At 35.0% G+C, this 7,852-nt stretch overlaps 1 long non-coding RNA gene across 1 annotated transcript in view; it reads left to right on the top strand.

The window, feature by feature from the left end:
- The first annotated feature begins 7,243 nt into the window (after positions 1–7,243).
- LOC106680536 (uncharacterized) overlaps positions 7,244–7,852 on the top strand; it is a 10,177-nt gene continuing 9,568 nt past the window's right edge. The window contains exon 1 of the long non-coding RNA XR_001343120.2: positions 7,244–7,569. This is a non-coding gene — a long non-coding RNA (uncharacterized lncRNA). The remainder of the gene's footprint in view (positions 7,570–7,852) is intronic.

A 7,852-nucleotide genomic window follows, 5' to 3' on the forward strand; every position in this document is an offset into this window, starting at 1 on the left:
CAAATTATTCACCTATTATATCCATTATGAATATTACTGTTATTAATATTCCGCCTTTGTCTTTGAAGTAAATTAACACTTTATATAAGAGATAATTGGAAGCATGATATACACGTAGCATGATATGATCTTAGCTATTTAAGAATCTTTTAGAAAATGTTATATAACGAATTTATATTAAAGCAGATTTAAAATTTCTTTTCTAGATTAGGTTCAAGAACCGCCTGGATCTGAAAATGTTTGCAGAATTTTCAAACTTTCTATACCAAGGATCCACTATTTATGTATTATTTTGCAGCTGTGTACGTTTTTGTATTATTTTACCATTGTACGTTTTTCAGAAATTATTGGTATTCCCAGAAGGACTACAGATGGTTTTGTATTTGGGAAACAGATGGAAAGATGTATGAGTTCTTGTCACGATGTTTGATCCCTCGTTTTAATTTGATGAACAATTTTTAATTTAAATTAATTTTAATGACATCATCGCTGTCGGAAATTTATTTACAGTTTGATAGTAGTTGTATTACTTCTATAAAGGAATTAGTATCCAATTTGAAATTTTTAATAATAAAATATTAAAAAATTATTAATTAAATCAAAGTTTAATACTAACAATTTTGATTTTTCTTATTTTTTAAATTGGTAACTATGGTGACAAAATTTGTATCTTAAAGGAAATGGATAGAATTGACCATAAGGTATGATAACCTAAATATGTTGAAAACGCTATAAAAACGTTGTTGTGAAATAGAGAGTGGTTTAGGTAATATTGTTGGGAAGTTATTTTTTACCTCCTCATCCAAATGCACTTTTTTAATGGGCTGAAATGATAGCTGATAAAAATATTTTTGAAGGTACAACGAATGATTTAGATTTTAGTTTTACTTTTCTACTCTTTTATTTTCTTTTTTTTACTGTCGAATAGTCTCACTAACCCCTGCAATCAAACCCATTCAGGGGGTTTAATTAAAAGGGAAGCTGAAATTAATTATTCGTTGAAAATTGTCAATTTGTGAAGAATTGCACCGTAGAAAGTATTATTCATACTTTTTTATTATTTTATTCATACTTTCTTTTTTCTTTTTTTCTTTTTTTTAAAAAAAGCTTATTTTGTTCTCAAATCGTAGGAAATTTATCTACTCTAAAAAAAAAAATTCTAGACATAACTGCTATCCAGGAAATCCGGTGGATCGGTCAGGGCATTATTCAGAGGAAAAGTCACACTATTTACTACAGCTGCAGCGAAAGGTCCCATAAATGAGGTACAGAATTCATTATCAATGGAAGAAATAGACAACAGGTAATAGGGTTTGAGCTGTAAGTTCTAGAATATGCGTGAAAAGGATTCAGGAACATTCTACAATAATTCCATTCTAAGTGTACATGGCCCCACGGAAGCCTCGGGAGATGTAGACAAAGAAGCCTTCTATGAACTCTTGGAGAGAACTGTGGATGCCTGCCCACAATATGATATGAAGATCATTTCAGGCGACTTTAATGCAAAAGTGGGTAAAGAATCAATATTTCAGCCAACGATCGGTCGACATAGTCTGCACGAGTTAAGCAGTGACAATGGAATAAGACTTATTAATTTTGCTGCTTCTCGTGACATTAGAATTGTAATATACCCTCTTCTCCCATAAGAAAATCCACAAAGGAGCATGGAAAACACCTGACAGATCAACATTAAATCAGATCAATCATATCCTTATTAGCAGTAGGCATATTTCCAATCTCCGCAATGTGAGGGTTTTTAGAGGAGCAAATGTGGACTCCGTCCACTTTCTAAGTATCACACATGTCTATGCACGAATATCGCTTGGAAAAACTAACACACCAGCACAGGAGCCTAACCAATACAACATCAAGAAGCTTAAGGATCCAATAGTTCTCGATTGATATGAATCAGAACTCGATAGGTGTATTCAAGAAGTTGGTGCGGTGGAAAATAATATAGACTCCATATGGGCTAAATACTCCGTGGCTATATCAGACACAGCTACTAAATTTCTTGGACCACCAGAAAAGGACTTGAGATCCCCGTGGTTCGACGAGGAATGTGTGGAGGCAAGAAGTACGAAGAAGAAAGCACACCAAACCATGATTCAGCAAGAGACGAGGAGGAGTAATGAGGAGTGTACAGGCAAAATCGGCGAATGGAAAAAAACTCCACTTGTATAAGAAAAGACAGTGGGAGAAAAGAGAATTGGAGAAGACTGAACTTGTTAGGGGACATAAACAGTATAGAGAGTTCTTCAAAGCAGTCAATAGGAATAGAAAATCTTTTGAAACCAAATCCATCTACTCCCTGAATGAGGACGGAAAGCTTCTTACAAACATGCTGGATATACTCGCAGAGTGGAAAGGACATTTCACCCAACTTCTCAACAAAGATCTTCTAGAGGATGATGATGATGAGGAGAATCTGTATGAAAATAATCCTAGTGATCAATGTATGGAACCACCTGATGAAGAGGAGATTTTGGATTCACTAACCAGGCTTAAAAATAATAAGGCGCCAGGCGCTGACGAATTTCCCGCAGAACTACTTAAATCTGGAGGAAGCGAGCTGGTGAAAAAACTCTAGAACAGTGTCATTCAGATTTAGACAGTTGAAGTAATGCCAGAAGCTTGGAATAAGTCTATAATCTGTCCAATCCATAAAATGGGTAATCGGATGGTCTGTGACAATTATAGAGGTATCTCCTTACTCTCTTGTGCATATAAATTGGTGTCCAACATCCTCTTTCAGCGCCTACTCCCCTTTGCAAAAAAGAGCTTAGGTCCGACATCGTACCACTCGCCCTCTGGAACCACGTTCGTTCAGAAGACAACCCTGCTGATCTAGCTTGGCGTGGCTGCGCACCCAAGAAGCTGAAGCACTCCACCATTTGGTGGAATGGGCCTCAGTGGTTGAGCTCACCCGCCTCGCATTGGTGGAAACCTATTACGGTTGTTATGAGCAGCGTTAGTACCCCACCAAAACTTACGGAGCCAACTTACGACTGGACAGCGCGCTTTTCCTCCCTCTGCACTCAGAGCGGCGGCTAGAATACTGAGGCTCTTCCAGCAAAGGGCAAGTAAAATTTCCTTATCGTCTCCCGGTCAAGATCCAGACCAGTTTTCCGCAGAAGAGATCACTGAAGTTGAACTTCGATGCCTCCGTTTCGTTCAACGCTCTTCCTTCAGAGCTATATCAGAAATCCGTCAGCGTTCCTAAAGTTTTCGCTCAATTATCAATCACCTTCTTTGATGAACAGGGAATCATAAGAGTGGGAGGACGTTTACAGGATTCCTCAATGTGCAGTGCTGTCAAACACCCTATTCTCCTTCCACGGAGAGCACCACTCTCCAGCTTGATCATTGACTTCATTCATTCCAATCATTTTCATGCTGGGCCCACCCTGACGTTAGCACTTCTAAGAGGAAAATACTGGATACCAACTGCCACCAAATTAATAAGGGGAAGGATTGATCCCTGTGTTCACTATCGTATTCAACGAGCCAAACCAATCTTCAACCAGTTGAAGAATCAGACCACAGTGACCAATAATCTGGCTCTAAACGGGATTGAATATAAGTTCATATCCCCGCGAGCTCCCCATTTCGGAGGCCTGTGGGAAGTTGGAATCAAATCGGTGAAACGGTTATAATCAAGCTCTGTGTGGAGCCAGCCGTTCATCTACGGTATAGTTGGAACGTTTTTCTCAGGAAGGTTCATTAGTTTCCTAATAGAATGTGTCACGTATTTTCTTCCCTTGAAGAGTGGGAATTGTTAAGCTGGACGGACGCATCGGCCGCTTACTTCCTGGAAGTTGCAAATATTTTGTTTATTTTTTTTTTCTCTTTAACCCACACTAGAATTAATTTCCTTTTTTTTTCTTTCTTATTCATATTTCTTTTGTTTTAATCATTAAATTAGTCTAAACAAGCCATCTCAAGTAATTTTGTAGGATGTAAAGTTACCTTTTCATTTTAGTATACACTTAAAACTCTGTGCGTAGGCTTAACCTCATTTTGTATTGTTCTTCTCTCTCTGTAAATTTCAGCCTACCTGCAACAGCCTGCAACACATCTCAACAAGTAAATCACCCGGAGCGATTTAGGTGGGCGGTATGTTCCGGGTAACCTACGGCCGAAGGTTGAATTGGAGGGCCTCCATAATGCATTATGGCATATAATAGTCAACAGGATATACTAGCGCCCATGTGACCTACAGTCAAAACTCACCTCCTCCAGCGCTCTTTGTGAAGAGAAGCAACCCTGACAAATGGGAGAGAGCCATCTTGTCTTCAGCCAGAAGCAGTCCATCTGTTCTTTTTGTTCACTCATCAGTAATATCTTCCATGAGTGAGTAGATTTCCCAGCAGCAGAGGGGAGAGAGGCATAGAAATGCGGAGGGAAGAAGGAAGCATGAAGTAAGTCCACCTGGCAATAATTAACACCCACCACCAAATAATAATCATCATCAACCACCTCATTATCTACAATTCCATAGCTCAGTCATTCAAAATTTACTAACCGTCTAATCACAAATGTTTTCTTTCGGTCACCCCCTACACCACTTGTAACTTAAACAATAGAATTTTATTTTTCATTCAATCATGTTTCATTTTCAATTATACAGTCCATTCAAACCCAACCAGCCAACCAAAAGTAAAGTATGTCTGGCATTAAGATGAAGGCATGCTTCATACAATATTAATGGATGGATAAAACTGTAATAAAAATATATTGGTATATTGCCGTCTAGCATTTTGGTGGCAAGTTTAAAATTGCTACATAAAATCACTCGAGAGAAGAAGGATTAGAAGCTTATTGGAAATCCAAGTTGTAACAATAATAAGCTTATCCTTAGACTTTTTCATAGTTACTCAAATCCTAGTGGTTAAGGCAATTCCAAGAACATTCGTCACTTTTGTTTACTATTTCTTTATTTAGAACTGAGTAGTCACAGTTTAATTTTGAAAATTCAAAAATCAATTGTAAAAGAAATAGAAGTAATGGAAATGTAAAATAAGGTATTTGTATTACAAAAATAGTCGTAAACTTGGTAGTTAATTTCAAAATGGATGCTTTAAATTAAACGTAAAAGGTATTATTCTAATTAATTATTAGGTCGGTATCCATCCATTAATATTATCAATTGAACAATTAAGTTGATTTTCCACATTTTGGGTTTTTTATTGCATATAAATTCGGTCTCTAATATTGAGTAGCATTATTCCAATACTGTAATTAAATTAAACATAGAAGGAAATAAAAAAGTGAAGGTATATATAAAAAAAACAGCGTACATTTTGACTCAGATGTCTATATAAAAAAGCAAGTTTCGATAATTATTACAATTTCTGACTGTCCTGAACGTGCGTAGTCGTTGGAACAGACCTTATGTTACTGAAATGGATGTTCGAAAACATCAATGTATTTTTGGCAATGTTTTGTAAGCAACGATATTTTAATATTGAACATTGATATTTTAAAATATTGATGTTTTTGTTGTTGATGTCGCATCCCTAGTTCCAGCAACGATTTCTGACTGTCCTGAACATGCGTTGTGGTTGGAACAGAACTTAGGTTACTGAAATAGATGTTCGAAAACATCAATGTAGTTTTGGCAATGTTTTGTAAGCAACGATATTTTAATGTTGAACATTGATATTTTAAATCATCGATTTTTTTTTTTTTTAGTCAAAGTCTTATCCCTAGTTCCAGCAACGATTTCTGACTGTCCTGAGCATGTGTAGTGGTTGGAACTGAACTTAGGTTACTGAAATAGATGTTCGAAAACATCAATGTAGTTTTGGCAATGTTTTGTAAGCAACGATATTTTAATGTTGGACATTGATATTTTAAATCATCGATTTTTTTTTTTTTTAGTCAAAGTCTTATCCCTAGTTCCAGCAACAACTTCTGACTGTCTGGAGCATACGTAGTCCTTGGAACAGACCTTAAGTTACTGAAATTGATATTCGAAAACATCGATGTATTTTTGGCAATGTTTTGTAAGCAACGATATTTTAATATTAAACGTGGATATTTCAAAACATCGCTGTTTTTTGTTGTCGAAGCCGCATTCTTAGTTTTAAAAACAACTAATGACTGTCGAGAGCATGCGTAGTGTTTTTCCCTCCCAAACCCTATACTGCGCATGCTCCGTGCAGTTTTGGATAATCAGAAGTCGTTGGAACAGACCTTATGTTACTGAAATGGATAATCAAAAAAATCGATGAATTTTTGGCAATGTTTTGTTGGGGACGATATCTGAAAACATCGCTGTTTTTTGTTGTCGATGTCGCATTCTTAGTTAGTTCAAACAACCACTAATGACTGTCGCGACAGAGTAAGTGTTTTTTCCTTCCATACCCGGTATTAGGCATTCTGTGCACAGTTCCGGATAGTCAGAAATGGTTGTTGGAACAGACCTTTAATTTATCTTTATCCCGTTGTGAAGTACTTCTTCATCCCGCCACATTGTTAATAGGAATCTGTTTATAGAGTAAATTTTTTTTTTAATATAATTTATTCAAGTTCTTGAAACTGGTATTTATCAATTAAATAAATCAAATGGTATCCTTATTAAGTCTCAAAATTCTTTATTATATCAACAATCCAACGTTTCGGCCAATTTGGCCATCCTCAAGGACAATCTTAATTATAAATTCACACCTCACATCAAAATTTAAAAAAATGTTTTAAAGGCTATTTTGCCCAGGTCATCAAATTTAAGTCAAAATCACCCTAATTTTTTTAGAACTTCATTAATTTTTAAAATTTTAATTTTAGATCAAAACCACACTATCCACTATTAGATAAACAAACTTCAATTTGTTGTTTGTGTAGTGTATTTTTATTGATAGTGTAGTTTTAATCTAAAATTAATATTTCTTGAAAGTGTAGTTTTAATCTAAAATTAAAGTTTTAAAAGTTAATGAAGTTACAAAAATAGGGTGATTTTGTCTTGAATTTGATGACCTGGGCAAAATAGGCAGTAAAACATTTTTTAGAATTTTGATGTGAGGCGTGAATTTATAATTAAGATTGTCCTTGAGGATGGCCGAAACGTTGGCCTATTGATATAATAAAGAATGTTGAGACTTAATAAGGATACCATTTGATTTATTTAATAGTATTTTTTTTGTTTATATTAAGTTACTTTTACAAAAAAAATAATGAAAAATTGAACCAAACGTTAAACATCGGCAGAAAAACATCGGCTTCAAAAACCGGTGTTAAAAATATCGATGTTTTCAAAACATCGATGTCGATGTCACATCCCTAACTAGGATAACCATCCCGCTTGTATTGTATAACTCCTGCTAGATTCTGAGTTTGTTTTTAAGGGAGAATTTTTTCTGCTGGTTTTTTTAACGTTATGAAACTTATCTCTTGAATTAATTTTAATACAATTTTATTATTTCAGTTGTAAGATGTCTGAAGACATCAGATAATTATCTTTGTCAATTTAACTTATAGAAGTTGATGTGATATGAATGTTGATTTTAAAGTTTTGGAGTACCTCTGAAATGCTGACAGTTTGTTTATAGACAACTTTTTTTTTAAAAGGTAAGTTGAATATAAAGTTTATATTTTGGAATTGTTTTCAATAATGGATTAAATTCTTCTCATGTAACTTTTGATAGAACTGTATACATTAATATCCAAGAAACAGATTTTTGTTACATATTATTAATCATGTCTTTCGGAGTAGGAAAATTCCCCTGACAGTTGTTGATACACAAATGTGTATTCAAATGCAAATGGCTTAAACTCACTAATAAAATGTGTAAGGGTAAACAAATTTAATTATTGATGAGGAGAAGATGGTTGGGGGTGCGGTCAATGAAAA

Source organism: Halyomorpha halys, unplaced genomic scaffold (assembly GCF_000696795.3).
Source record: "Halyomorpha halys isolate HHAL.00 unplaced genomic scaffold, Hhal_1.1 Scaffold266.1, whole genome shotgun sequence".
Taxonomy (NCBI): Eukaryota; Metazoa; Arthropoda; class Insecta; order Hemiptera; family Pentatomidae; genus Halyomorpha; species Halyomorpha halys.